At 45.1% G+C, this 13,191-nt stretch overlaps 15 non-coding genes across 15 annotated transcripts; all 15 read right to left on the bottom strand.

The window, feature by feature from the left end:
- Positions 1 to 521: 521 nt before the first annotated feature.
- Positions 522 to 613, bottom strand: trnar-ucu (transfer RNA arginine (anticodon UCU)). Its single transcript is given in 2 exon segments — positions 522 to 557; positions 577 to 613. It is a non-coding gene; the product is annotated as a tRNA-Arg (tRNA).
- Positions 614 to 882: 269 nt separating this feature from the next.
- Positions 883 to 1,108, bottom strand: trnar-ucu (transfer RNA arginine (anticodon UCU)). The gene is made up of 2 exons: positions 1,072 to 1,108; positions 883 to 918 (listed from the first exon to the last, which is right to left on the bottom strand). It is a non-coding gene; the product is annotated as a tRNA-Arg (tRNA).
- A 1,952-nt stretch (positions 1,109 to 3,060) lies between these two features.
- Positions 3,061 to 3,286, bottom strand: trnar-ucu (transfer RNA arginine (anticodon UCU)). The gene is made up of 2 exons: positions 3,250 to 3,286; positions 3,061 to 3,096 (listed from the first exon to the last, which is right to left on the bottom strand). It is a non-coding gene; the product is annotated as a tRNA-Arg (tRNA).
- Positions 3,287 to 3,822: 536 nt separating this feature from the next.
- On the bottom strand, positions 3,823 to 4,142 carry trnar-ucu (transfer RNA arginine (anticodon UCU)). Its single transcript has 2 exons — positions 4,106 to 4,142; positions 3,823 to 3,858 (listed from the first exon to the last, which is right to left on the bottom strand). It is a non-coding gene; the product is annotated as a tRNA-Arg (tRNA).
- Positions 4,143 to 5,384: 1,242 nt separating this feature from the next.
- Positions 5,385 to 5,476, bottom strand: trnar-ucu (transfer RNA arginine (anticodon UCU)). Its single transcript is given in 2 exon segments — positions 5,385 to 5,420; positions 5,440 to 5,476. It is a non-coding gene; the product is annotated as a tRNA-Arg (tRNA).
- A 1,675-nt stretch (positions 5,477 to 7,151) lies between these two features.
- trnar-ucu (transfer RNA arginine (anticodon UCU)) lies at positions 7,152 to 7,243 on the bottom strand. Its single transcript is given in 2 exon segments — positions 7,152 to 7,187; positions 7,207 to 7,243. It is a non-coding gene; the product is annotated as a tRNA-Arg (tRNA).
- Positions 7,244 to 7,678: 435 nt separating this feature from the next.
- trnar-ucu (transfer RNA arginine (anticodon UCU)) lies at positions 7,679 to 7,770 on the bottom strand. The gene is given in 2 exon segments: positions 7,679 to 7,714; positions 7,734 to 7,770. It is a non-coding gene; the product is annotated as a tRNA-Arg (tRNA).
- Positions 7,771 to 8,526: 756 nt separating this feature from the next.
- trnar-ucu (transfer RNA arginine (anticodon UCU)) lies at positions 8,527 to 8,618 on the bottom strand. Its single transcript is given in 2 exon segments — positions 8,527 to 8,562; positions 8,582 to 8,618. It is a non-coding gene; the product is annotated as a tRNA-Arg (tRNA).
- A 396-nt stretch (positions 8,619 to 9,014) lies between these two features.
- Positions 9,015 to 9,106, bottom strand: trnar-ucu (transfer RNA arginine (anticodon UCU)). The gene is given in 2 exon segments: positions 9,015 to 9,050; positions 9,070 to 9,106. It is a non-coding gene; the product is annotated as a tRNA-Arg (tRNA).
- A 301-nt stretch (positions 9,107 to 9,407) lies between these two features.
- trnar-ucu (transfer RNA arginine (anticodon UCU)) lies at positions 9,408 to 9,499 on the bottom strand. The gene is given in 2 exon segments: positions 9,408 to 9,443; positions 9,463 to 9,499. It is a non-coding gene; the product is annotated as a tRNA-Arg (tRNA).
- A 338-nt stretch (positions 9,500 to 9,837) lies between these two features.
- On the bottom strand, positions 9,838 to 9,929 carry trnar-ucu (transfer RNA arginine (anticodon UCU)). Its single transcript is given in 2 exon segments — positions 9,838 to 9,873; positions 9,893 to 9,929. It is a non-coding gene; the product is annotated as a tRNA-Arg (tRNA).
- Positions 9,930 to 10,064: 135 nt separating this feature from the next.
- Positions 10,065 to 10,157, bottom strand: trnar-ucu (transfer RNA arginine (anticodon UCU)). The gene is made up of 2 exons: positions 10,121 to 10,157; positions 10,065 to 10,100 (listed from the first exon to the last, which is right to left on the bottom strand). It is a non-coding gene; the product is annotated as a tRNA-Arg (tRNA).
- A 532-nt stretch (positions 10,158 to 10,689) lies between these two features.
- Positions 10,690 to 10,781, bottom strand: trnar-ucu (transfer RNA arginine (anticodon UCU)). The gene is given in 2 exon segments: positions 10,690 to 10,725; positions 10,745 to 10,781. It is a non-coding gene; the product is annotated as a tRNA-Arg (tRNA).
- A 596-nt stretch (positions 10,782 to 11,377) lies between these two features.
- trnar-ucu (transfer RNA arginine (anticodon UCU)) lies at positions 11,378 to 11,469 on the bottom strand. Its single transcript is given in 2 exon segments — positions 11,378 to 11,413; positions 11,433 to 11,469. It is a non-coding gene; the product is annotated as a tRNA-Arg (tRNA).
- A 925-nt stretch (positions 11,470 to 12,394) lies between these two features.
- On the bottom strand, positions 12,395 to 12,486 carry trnar-ucu (transfer RNA arginine (anticodon UCU)). Its single transcript is given in 2 exon segments — positions 12,395 to 12,430; positions 12,450 to 12,486. It is a non-coding gene; the product is annotated as a tRNA-Arg (tRNA).
- Between the last annotated feature and the right edge of the window lie 705 nt (positions 12,487 to 13,191).

The raw sequence follows: 13,191 nt of genomic DNA, 5'->3' as shown, positions 1-13,191 counted from the left end.
ATTGTGTTTCTGTGAGATTTCAATCCACAGTCTTTTAAATGCTTCATTTGTCCTTAGCTTGAAGACGGAAAGCAACAAAGACTTTCGATGAGTGAACATAATTTTGCAAAGGCCGTCGCGCAAAAAGAATTTTTGCTTCGTGAGGAAGACGGTCTTTGAATCACAAAGGTCGACTATGGTGGGACTCGAACCCATAACCTTTGAATGCCTTCATACGTGCTTCACTTAGAAGTCCAACGCGCCAAACTAAAACTAAAATTGTCAAACTAAAATTGTGCTTCTGTGAGATTTCAATCCACAGTCTTTTAACTGCTTCATTTGTCCTTAGCTTGAAGACGGAAAGCAACCAAGACTTTCGATGAGTGAACATAATTTTGCAAAGGCCCTTGCGCAAAAAGGATTTGTGAGGAAGACGGTCTCCGACTCACAAAGGTCGACTCTGGTGGGACTCGAACCCACAAGGCCCTCACGCAATAAATATTTTTGCTTTGTGAGGAAGACGGTCTCCGACTCACAAAGGTCGACTCTGGAGGGACTCGAACCCACAACCTTTGAATGCCTTCATACATGCTTTCTTAGAAGTCCAATGCGCTATCCGTTGCGCCACAGAGCCCTTGCTGTGGCTACCACCTTAGCTTGAAGACGGAAAGCACCCAAGACTTTCGATGAGTGAACATAATTTTGCAAAGGCCCTCGCGCAAAAAGGATTTGTGAGGAAGACGGTCTCCGACTCACAAAGGTCAACTCTGGTGGGACTCGATCCCACAACCTTTGAATGCCTTCATACATGCTTTCTGTAAAAAGTGAACACAAGTTTGCAAAGGCCCTCACGAAAAAAGGATTTTTGCTTTGTGAGGAAGACGATCTCCGACTCACAAAGGTCGACTCTGGTGGGACTCGAACCCACAACCTTTGAATGCCTTCATACATGCTTTCTTTGAAAAGTGAACATAATTTTGCAAAGGCCCTCACGCAAAAACGATTTGTGAGGATGACAGTCTCCGACTCACAAAGGTCGACTCTGGTGGGACTCGAGCCCACAACCTTTGAATGCCTTCATACATGCTTTCTTAGAAGTCCAACGCGCTATCCGTTGCGCCACAGAGCCCTTGCTGTGGCTACCACCTTAGCTTGAAGACAGAAAGCAACCAAGACTTTCTATGAGTGAACACAATTTTGCAAAGGCTCTCGAGCAAAAAGGATTTTTGCTTTGTGAGGAAGACGATCTCCGACTCACAAAGGTCGACTCTGGTGGGACTCGAACCCACAAGGCCCTCACGCAATAAATATTTTTGCTTTGTGAGGAAGACTGTCTCCGACTCACAAAGGTCGACTCTGGTGGGACTCAAATCCACAACCTTTGAATGCATTCATACATGCTTTCTTAGAAGTCCAACGCGCTATCCGTTGCGCCACAGAGCCCTTGCTGTGGTTACCTTAGCTTGAAGACAGAAAGCAACAAAGACTTACGATGAGTGAACACAATTTTGCAAAGGCCGTCGCGCAAAAAGAATTTTTGCTTCGTGAGGAAGACGATCTCCGACTCACAAAGGTCGACTCTGGTGGGACTCGAACCCACAAGGCCCTCACGCAATAAATATTTTTGCTTTGTGAGGAAGACGGTCTCCGACTCACAAAGGTCGACTCTGGAGGGACTCGAACCCACAACCTTTGAATGCCTTCATACATGCTTTCTTAGAAGTCCAATGTGCTATCCGTTGCGCCACAGAGCCCTTGCTGTGGCTACCACCTTAGCTTTAAGACGGAAAGCAACCAAGACTTTCGATGAGTGAACATAATTTTGCAAAGGCCCTCGCGCAAAAAAGGATTTTTGCTTTGTGAGGAAGACGATCTCCGACTCACAAAGGTCGACTCTGGTGGGACTTGAACCTACAACCTTTGAATGCTTTCATACATGCTTTACTTATAAGTCCAACGCGCCAAACTAAAACTAAAATTGTCAAACTAAAATTGTGCTTCTGTGAGATTTCAATCCACAGTCTTTGAACTGCTTCATTTGTCCTTAGCTTGAAGACGGAAAGCAACCAAGACTTTCGATGAGTGAACATAATTTTGCAAAGGCCCTCGCGCAAAAAGGATTTGTGAGGAAGACGGTCTCCGACTCACAAAGGTCGACTCTGGTGGGACTCGATCCCACAACCTTTGAATGCCTTCATACATGCTATCTGTAAAAAGTGAACACAATTATGCAAAGGCCCTCACGAAAAAAGGATTTTTGCTTTGTGAGGAAGACGATCTCCGACTCACAAAGGTCGACTCTGGTGGGACTCGAACCCACAACCTTTGAATGCCTTCATACATGCTTTCTTTGAAAAGTGAACATAATTTTGCAAAGGCCCTCACGCAAAAATGATTTGTGAGGATGACGGTCTCCGACTCACAAAGGTCGACTCTGGTGGGACTCGCGCAAATGTGCTTCTATTAGGTTCTAATGTAAATTTACTGTCAGATTCGTCAAACTAAAATTGTGCTTCTGTGAGATTTCAATCCACAGTCTTTGAACTGCTTCATTTGTCCTTAGCTTGAAGACGGAAAGCAACAAAGACTTTCGATGAGTGAACACAATTTTGCAAAGGCCGTCGCGCAAAAAGGATTTTTGCTTCGTGAGGAAGACGGTCTCTGAATCACAAAGGTCGACTCTGGTGGGACTTGAACCTACAACCTTTGAATGCTTTCATACATGCTTTACTTATAAGTCCAACGCGCCAAACTAAAACTAAAATTGTCAAACTAAAATTGTGCTTCTGTGAGATTTCAATCCACAGTCTTTGAATTGCTTCATTTGTCCTTAGCCTGAAGACGGAAAGCAACCAAGACTTTCGATGAGTGAACATAATTTTGCAAAGGCCCTCGCGCAAAAAGGATTTGTGAGGAAGACGGTCTCCGACTCACAAAGGTCGACTCTGGTGGGACTCGATCCCACAACCTTTGAATGCCTTCATACATGCTTTCTGTAAAAAGTGAACACAATTTTGCAAAGGCCCTCACGAAAAAAAGATTTTTGCTTTGTGAGGAAGACGATCTCCGACTCACAAAGGTCGACTCTGGTGGGACTCGAACCCACAACCTTTGAATGCCTTCATACATGCTTTCTTTGAAAAGTGAACATAATTTTGCAAAGGCCCTCACGCAAAAAGTATTTGTGAGGAAGACGGTCTCCGACTCACAAAGGTCGACTCTGGTGGGACCCGAACCCACAACCTTTGAATGCCTTCTTACATGCTTTCTTAGAAGTCCAACGCGCTATCCGTTGCGCCACAGAGCCCTTGCTGTGGCTACCACCTTAGCTTGAAGACGGAAAGCAACAAAGACTTTCGATGACTTTTTCAAATTTACTGTTAGATTCTTTAAACTAAAATTGTGCTTCTGTGAGATTTCAATCCACAGTTTTGAACTACTTCATTTGTCCTTAGCTTGAAGACGGAAAGCAACCAAGACTTTCGATGAGTGAACATAATTTTGCAAAGGCCCTCGCGCAAAAAGGATTTGTGAGGAAGACGGTCTCCGACTCACAAAGGTCGACTCTGGTGGGACTCGATCCCACAACCTTTGAATGCCTTCATACATGCTTTCTGTAAAAAGTGAACACAATTTTGCAAAGGCCCTCACGAAAAAAGGATTTTTGCTTTGTGAGGAAGACGATCTCCGACTCACAAAGGTCGACTCTGGTGGGACTCGATCCCACAACCTTTGAATGCCTTCATACATGCTATCTGTAAAAAGTGAACACAATTTTGCAAAGGCCCTCACGAAAAAAGGATTTTTGCTTTGTGAGGAAGACGATCTCCGACTCACAAAGGTCGACTCTGGTGGGACTCGATCCCACAACCTTTGAATGCCTTCATACATGCTATCTGTAAAAAGTGAACACAATTTTGCAAAGGCCCTCACGAAAAAAGGATTTTTGCTTTGTGAGGAAGACGATCTCCGACTCACAAAGGTCGACTCTGGTGGGACTCGAACCCACAAGGCCCTCACGCAATAAATATTTTTGTTTTGTGAGGAAGACTGTCTCCGACTCACAAAGGTCAACTCTGGTGGGACTCAAATCCACAACCTTTGAATGCCTTCATACATGCTTTCTTAGAAGTCCAACGCGCTATCCGCTGCGCCACAGAGCCCTTGCTGTGGTTACCTTAGCTTGAAGACAGAAAGCAACAAAGACTTTCGATGAGTGAACACAATTTTGCAAAGGCCGTCGCGCAAAAAGAATTTTTGCTTCGTGAGGAAGACGGTCTTTGAATCACAAAGGTCGACTATGGTGGGACTCGAACCCACAACCTTTGAATGCCTTCATACGTGCTTTACTTAGAAGTCCAACGCGCCAAACTAAAACTAAAATTGTCAAACTAAAATTGTGCTTCTGTGAGATTTCAATCCACAGTCTTTTAACTGCTTCATTTGTCCTTAGCTTGAAGACGGAAAGCAACCAAGACTTTCGATGAGTGAACATAATTTTGCAAAGGCCCTCGCGCAAAAAGGATTTGTGAGGAAGACGGTCTACTACTCACAAAGGTCGACTCTGGTGGGACTCGAACCCACAAGGCCCTCACGCAATAAATATTTTTGCTTTGTGAGGAAGACTGTCTCCGACTCACAAAGGTCGACTCTGGTGGGACTCAAATCCACAACCTTTGAAAACTAAAATTGTCAAACTAAAATTGTGCTTCTGTGAGATTTCAATCCACAGTCTTTTAACTGCTTCATTTGTCCTTAGCTTGAAGACGGAAAGCAACCAAGACTTTCGATGAGTGAACATAATTTTGCAAAGGCCCTCGCGCAAAAAGGATTTGTGAGGAAGACGGTCTACTACTCACAAAGGTCGACTCTGGTGGGACTCGAACCCACAAGGCCCTCACGCAATAAATATTTTTGCTTTGTGAGGAAGACGGTCTCCGACTCACAAAGGTCGACTCTGGTGAGACTCGAGCCCACAACCTTTGAATGCCTTCATACATGCTTTCTTAGAAGTCCAACGCGCTATCCGTTGCGCCACAGAGCCCTTGCTGTGGCTACTACCTTAGCTTGAAGACAGAAAGCAACCAAGACTTTCTATGAGTGAACACAATTTTGCAAAGGCTCTCGCGCAAAAAGGATTTTTGCTTTGTGAGGAAGACGGTCTCTGAATCACAAAGGTCGACTATGGTGGGACTCGAGCCCACAACCTTTGAATGCCTTCATACATGCTCTGCAAACTAAAATTGTGCTTTTGTGGGATTTCAATCCACAGTCTTTGAACTGCTTCATTTGTCCTTAGCTTGAAGACGGAAAGCAACCAATACTTTCGATGAGTGAACACAATTTTGCAAAGGCCCTCGCGCAAAAAAGATTTGTGAGAATGACGGTCGCCGACTCACGAAGGTTGACTCTGGTGGGACTCGAACCCACAACCTTTGAATGCCTTCATATGTGCTTTCTTAGAAGTCCAACGCGCTATCCGTTGCGCCACAGAGCCCTTGCTGTGGCTACCACCTTAGCTTGAAGACGGAAAGCAACAAAGACTTTCGATGAGTGAACACAATTTTGCAAAGGCCCTCAGGCAAAAAGTATTTGTGAGGAAGACGGTCTCCGACTCACAAAGGTCGACTCTGGTGGGACTCGAACCCACAAGGCCCTCACGCAATAAATATTTTTGCTTTGTGAGGAAGACGGTCTCCGACTCACAAAGGTCGACTCTGGTGGGACTCGAACCCACAACCTTTGAATGCCTTCATACATGCTCTGCAAACTAAAATTGTGCTTCTGTGAGATTTCAATCCACAGTCTTTGAACTGCTTCATTTGTCCTTAGCTTGAAGACGGAAAGCAACAAAGACTTTCGATGACTTTTTCAAATTTACTGTCAGATTCTTTAAACTAAAATTGTGCTTCTGAATGCCTTCATACATGCTTTCTGTAAAAAGTGAACACAATTTTGCAAAGGCCCTCACGCAATAAATATTTTTGCTTTGTGAGGAAGACTGTCTCCGACTCACAAAGGTCGACTCTGGTGGGACTCAAATCCACAACCTTTGAATGCCTTCATACATGCTTTCTTAGAAGTCCAACGCGCTATCCGTTGCGCCACAGAGGCCTTGCTGTGGTTACCTTAGCTTGAAGACAGAAAGCAACAAAGACTTTCGATGAGTGAACACAATTTTGCAAAGGCCGTCGCGCAAAATGAATTTTTGCTTCGTGAGGAAGACGGTCTTTGAATCACAAAGGTCGACTATGGTGGGACTCGAACCCACAACCTTTGAATGCCTTCATACGTGCTTTACTTATAAGTCTAACGCGCCAAACTAAAACTAAAATTGTCAAACTAAAATTGTGCTTCTGTGAGATTTCAATCCACAGTCTTTTAACTGCTTCATTTGTCCTTAGCTTGAAGACGGAAAGCAACCAAGACTTTCGATGAGTGAACATAATTTTGCAAAGGCCCTCGCGCAAAAAGGATTTGTGAGGAAGACGGTCTACTACTCACAAAGGTCGACTCTGGTGGGACTCGAACCCACAAGGCCCTCACGCAATAAATATGTTTGCTTTGTGAGGAAGACTGTCTCCGACTCACAAAGGTCGACTCTGGTGGGACTCAAATCCACAACCTTTGAATGCCTTCATACATGCTTTCTTAGAAGTCCAACGCGCTATCCGTTGCGCCAGAGAGGCCTTGCTGTGCTTACCTTAGCTTGAAGACAGAAAGCAACAAAGACTTTCGATGAGTGAACACAATTTTGCAAAGGCCGTCGCGCAAAATGAATTTTTGCTTCGTGAGGAAGACGGTCTTTGAATCACAAAGGTCGACTATGGTGGGACTCGAACCCACAACCTTTGAATGCCTTCATACGTGATTTACTTATAAGTCCAACGCGCCAAACTAAAACTAAAATTGTCAAACTAAAATTGTGCTTCTGTGAGATTTCAATCCACAGTCTTTTAAATGCTTCATTTGTCCTTAGCTTGAAGACGGAAAGCAACCAAGACTTTCGATGAGTGAACATAATTTTGCAAAGGCCCTCGCGCAAAAAGGATTTGTGAGGAAGACGGTCTACTACTCACAAAGGTCGACTCTGGTGGGACTCGAACCCACAAGGCCCTCACGCAATAAATATTTTTGCTTTGTGAGGAAGACTGTCTCCGACTCACAAAGGTCGACTCTGGTGGGACTCGAACCCACAACCTTTGAATGCCTTCATACATGCTTTCTTAGAAGTCCAACGCGCCATCCGTTGCGCCACAGAGCCCTTCTATGACTTTCTATGAGTGAACACAATTTTGCAAAGGCCCTCGCGCAAAAAGGATTTGTGAGGAAGACGGTCTCCGACTTACAAAGGTCGACTCTGGTGGGACTCGATTCCACAACCTTTAAATGCCTTCATACATGCTTTCTGTGAAAAGTGAACATAATTTTGCAAAGGCCCTCGCGCAAAAAGGATTTGTGAGGAAGACGATCTCCGACTCACAAAGGTCGACTCTGGTGGGACTCGATTCCACAACCTTTAAATGCCTTAATACATGCTTTCTGTGAAAAGTGAACATAATTTTGCAAATGCCCTCACGCAAAAGGATTTGTGAGGAAGACGGTCTCTGACCAAGACTTTCGATGAGTGAACACAATTTTGCAAGGGCCCTCGCGCAAAAAGGATTTGTGAGGAAGACGGTCTCCGACTCACAAAGGTCGACTCTGGTGGGACCCGAACCCACAACCTTTGAATGCCTTCATACATGCTTTCTTAGAAATCCAACGCGCTATCCTTTGCGCCACAGAGCCCTTGCTGTGGCTACCACCTTAGCTTGAAGACGGAAAGCAACCAAGACTTTCGATGAGTGAACATAATTTTGCAAAGGCCCTCGCGCAAAAAAGATTTGTGAGGATGACGGTCTCCGACTCACGAAGGTCGACTCTGGTGGGACTCGAACCCACAAGGCCCTCACGCAATAAATATTTTTGCTTTGTGAGGAAGACGGTCTCCGACTCACAAAGGTCGACTCTGGTGGGACTCGAACCCACAACCTTTGAATGCCTTCATACATGCTCTGCAAACTAAAATTGTGCTTCTGTGAGATTTCAATCCACAGTCTTTGAACTGCTTCATTTGTCCTTAGCTTGAAGACGGAAAGCAACCAAGACTTTCGATGAGTGAACATAATTTTGCAAAGGCCCTCGCGCAAAAAAGATTTGTGAGGATGACGGTCTCCGACTCACGAAGGTCGACTCTGGTGGGACTCGAACCCACAAGGCCCTCACGCAATAAATATTTTTGCTTTGTGAGGAAGACGGTCTCCGACTCACAAAGGTCGACTCTGGTGGGACTCGATCCCACAACCTTTGAATGCCTTCATACATGCTTTCTGTAAAAAGTGAACACAATTTTACAAAGGCCCTCACGAAAAAAGGATTTTTGCTTCGTGAGGAAGACGGTCTTTGAATCACAAAGGTCGACTATGGTGGGACTCGAACCCACAAGGCCCTCACGCAATAAATATTTTTGCATTGTGAGGAAGACTGTCACCGACTCACAAAGGTCGACTCTGGTGGGACTCAAATCCACAACCTTTGAATGCCTTCATACATGCTTTCTTAGAAGTCCAACGCGCTATCCGCTGCGCCACAGAGCCCTTTCTGTGGTTACCTTAGCTTGAAGACAGAAAGCAACAAAGACTTTCGATGAGTGAACACAATTTTGCAAAGGCCGTCGCGCAAAAAGAATTTTTGCTTCGTGAGGAAGACGGTCTTTGAATCACAAAGGTCGACTATGGTGGGACTCGAACCCACAACCTTTGAATGCCTTCATACGTGCTTTACTTAGAAGTCCAACGCGCCAAACTAAAACTAAAATTGTCAAACTAAAATTGTGCTTCTGTGAGATTTCAATCCACAGTCTTTTAACTGCTTCATTTGTCCTTAGCCTGAAGACGGAAAGCAACCAAGACTTTCGATGAGTGAACATAATTTTGCAAAGGCCCTCGCGCAAAAAGGATTTGTGAGGAAGACGGTCTACTACTCACAAAGGTCGACTCTGGTGGGACTCGAACCCACAACCTTTGAATGCCTTCATACATGCTTTCTTAGAAGTCCAACGCGCCATCCGTTGCGCCACAGAGCCCTTCTATGACTTTCTATGAGTGAACACAATTTTGCAAAGGCCCTCGCGCAAAAAGGATTTGTGAGGAAGACGGTCTCCGACTTACAAAGGTCGACTCTGGTGGGACTCGATTCCACAACCTTTAAATGCCTTCATACATGCTTTCTGTGAAAAGTGAACATAATTTTGCAAATGCCCTCACGCAAAAGGATTTGTGAGGAAGACGGTCTCTGACCAAGACTTTCGATGAGTGAACACAATTTTGCAAAGGCCCTCGCGCAAAAAGGATTTGTGAGGAAGACGGTCTCCGACTCACAAAGGTCGACTCTGGTGGGACCCGAACCCACAACCTTTGAATGCCTTCATACATGCTTTCTTAGAAATCCAACGCGCTATCCTTTGCGCCACAGAGCCCTTGCTGTGGCTACCACCTTAGCTTGAAGACGGAAAGCAACAAAGACTTTCGATGAGTGAACACAATTTTGCAAAGGCCCTCGCGCAAAAAGGATTTGTGAGGAAGACGGTCTCCGACTTACAAAGGTCGACTCTGGTGGGACTCGATTCCACAACCTTTAAATGCCTTCATACATGCTTTCTGTGAAAAGTGAACATAATTTTGCAAATGCCCTCACGCAAAAGGATTTGTGAGGAAGACGGTCTCTGACCAAGACTTTCGATGAGTGAACACAATTTTGCAAAGGCCCTCGCGCAAAAAGGATTTGTGAGGAAGACGGTCTCCGACTCACAAAGGTCGACTCTGGTGGGACCCGAACCCACAACCTTTGAATGCCTTCATACATGCTTTCTTAGAAATCCAACGCGCTATCCTTTGCGCCACAGAGCCCTTGCTGTGGCTACCACCTTAGCTTGAAGACGGAAAGCAACAAAGACTTTCGATGAGTGAACACAATTTTGCAAAGGCCCTCAGGCAAAAAGTATTTTTGCTTCGTGAGGAAGACGGTCTTTGAATCACAAAGGTCGACTATGGTGGGACTCGAACCCACAACCTTTGAATGCCTTCATACGTGCTTTACTTAGAAGTCCAACGCGCTATCCGCTGCGCCACAGAGCCCTTGCTGTGGTTACCTTAGCTTGAAGACAGAAAGCAACAAAGACTTTCGATGAGTGAACACAATTTTGCAAAGGCCGTCGCGCAAAAAGAATTTTTGCTTCGTGAGGAAGACGGTCTTTGAATCACAAAGGTCGACTATGGTGGGACTCGAACCCACAACCTTTGAATGCCTTCATACGTGCTTTACTTAGAAGTCCAACGCGCCAAACTAAAACTAAAATTGTCAAACTAAAATTGTGCTTGAGACGCCAACGCGCCAAACTAAAACTAAAATTGTCAAACTAAAATTATGCTTGAGATTTCAATCCACAGTCTTTTAACTGCTTCATTTGTCCTCAGCTTGAAGACGGAAAGCAACCAAGACTTTCGATGAGTGAACATAATTTTGCAAAGGCCCTCGCGCAAAAACGATTTGTGAGGATGACGGTCTCCGACTCACAAAGGTCGACTCTGGTGGGACTCGAACCCACAAGGCCCTCACGCAATAAATATTTTTGCTTTGTGAGGAAGACGGTCTCCGACTCACAAAGGTCGACTCTGGAGGGACTCGAACCCACAACCTTTGAATGCCTTCATACATGCTTTCTTAGAAGTCCAATGCGCTATCCGTTGCGCCACAGAGCCCTTGCTGTGGCTACCACCTTAGCTTGAAGACGGAAAGCAACCAAGACTTTCGATGAGTGAACATAATTTTGCAAAGGCCCTCGCGCAAAAAAGGATTTTTGCTTTGTGAGGAAGACGATCTCCGACTCACAAAGGTCGACTCTGGTGGGACTCGCGCAAATGTGCTTCTATTAGGTTCTAATGTAAATTTACTGTCAGATTCGTCAAACTAAAATTGTGCTTCTGTGAGATTTCAATCCACAGTCTTTGAACTGCTTCATTTGTCCTTAGCTTGAAGACTGAAAGCAACCAATACGTTCGATGAGTGAACACAATTTTGCAAAGGCCCTCGCGCAAAAAGGATTTGTGAGGAAGACGGTCTCCGACTCACAAAGGTCGACTCTGGTGGGACCCAAACCCACAACCTTTGAATGCCTTCATACATGCTTTCTTAGAAATCCAACGCGATATCCATTGCGCCACAGAGCCCTTGCTGTGGCTACCACCTTAGCTTGAAGACGGAAAGCAACCAAGACTTTCGATGAGTGAACATAATTTTGCAAAGGCCCTCGCGCAAAAAAGATTTGTGAGAATGACGGTCGCCGACTCACGAAGGTTGACTCTGGTGGGACTCGAACCCACAACCTTTGAATGCCTTCATACATGCTTTCTTAGAAGTCCAACGCGCTATCCGTTGCGCCACAGAGCCCTTGCTGTGGCTACCACCTTAGCTTGAAGACAGAATACAACAAAGACTTTCGATGAGTGAACACAATTTTGCAAAGGCCGTCGCGCAAAAAGAATTTTTGCTTCGTGAGGAAGACGGTCTTTGAATCACAAAGGTCGACTATGGTGGGACTCGAACCCACAACCTTTGAATGCCTTCATACGTGCTTTACTTAGAAGTCCAACGCGCCAAACTAAAACTAAAATTGTCAAACTAAAATTGTGCTTCTGTGAGATTTCAATCCACAGTCTTTTAAATGCTTCATTTGTCCTTATCTTGAAGACGGAAAGCAACCAAGACTTTCGATGAGTGAACATAATTTTGCAAAGGCCCTCGCGCAAAAAGGATTTGTGAGGAAGACGGTCTACTACTCACAAAGGTCGACTCTGGTGGGACTCGAACCAACAAGGCCCTCACGCAATCAATATTTTTGCTTTGTGAGGAAGACTGTCTCCGACTCACAAAGGTCGACTCTGGTGGGACTCAAATCCACAACCTTTGAAAACTAAAATTGTCAAACTAAAATTGTGCTTCTGTGAGATTTCAATCCACAGTCTTTTAAATGCTTCATTTGTCCTTAGCTTGAAGACGGAAAGCAACCAATACTTTCGATGAGTGAACACAATTTTGCAAAGGCCCTCGCGCAAAAAGGATTTGTGAGGAAGACGGTCTCCGACTCACAAAGGTCGACTCTGGTGGGACTCGAACCCACAACCTTTGAATGCCTTCATACATGCTTTCTTAGAAATCCAACGTGATATCCATTGCGCCACAGAGCCCTTGCTGTGGCTACCACCTTAGCTTGAAGACGGAAAGCAACCAAGACTTTCGATGAGTGAACATAATTTTGCAAAGGCCCTCGCGCAAAAAAGATTTGTGAGAATGACGGTCGCCGACTCACGAAGGTTGACTCTGGTGGGACTCGAACCCACAACCTTTGAATGCCTTCATATGTGCTTTCTTAGAAGTCCAACGCGCTATCCGTTGCGCCACAGAGCCCTTGCTGTGGCTACCACCTTAGCTTGAAGACGGAAAGCAACAAAGACTTTCGATGAGTGAACACAATTTTGCAAAGGCCCTCAGGCAAAAAGTATTTGTGAGGAAGACGGTCTCCGACTCACAAAGGTCGACTCTGGTGGGACTCGAACCCACAAGGCCCTCACGCAATAAATATTTTTGCTTTGTGAGGAAGACGGTCTCCGACTCACAAAGGTCGACTCTGGTGGGACTCGAACCCACAACCTTTGAATGCCTTCATACATGCTCTGCAAACTAAAATTGTGCTTCTGTGAGATTTCAATCCACAGTCTTTGAACTGCTTCATTTGTCCTTAGCTTGAAGACGGAAAGCAACAAAGACTTTCGATGACTTTTTCAAATTTACTGTCAGATTCTTTAAACTAAAATTGTGCTTCGGAATGCCTTCATACATGCTTTCTGTAAAAAGTGAACACAATTTTGCAAAGGCCCTCACGAAAAAAGGATTTTTGCTTTGTGAGGAAGACGATCTCCGACTCACAAAGGTCGACTCTGGTGGGACTCAAATCCACAACCTTTGAATGCCTTCATACATGCTTTCTTAGAAGTCCAACGCGCTATCCGTTGCGCCACAGAGGCCTTGCTGTGGTTACCTTAGCTTGAAGACAGAAAGCAACAAAGACTTTCGATGAGTGAACACAATTTTGCAAAGGCCGTCGCGCAAAAT

The sequence above is a fragment of the Channa argus genome, chromosome 6, assembly GCF_033026475.1.
Source record: "Channa argus isolate prfri chromosome 6, Channa argus male v1.0, whole genome shotgun sequence".
In the NCBI taxonomy this organism is placed as follows: Eukaryota; Metazoa; Chordata; class Actinopteri; order Anabantiformes; family Channidae; genus Channa; species Channa argus.
This window is presented reverse-complemented; position numbering and strand designations above follow the sequence as displayed.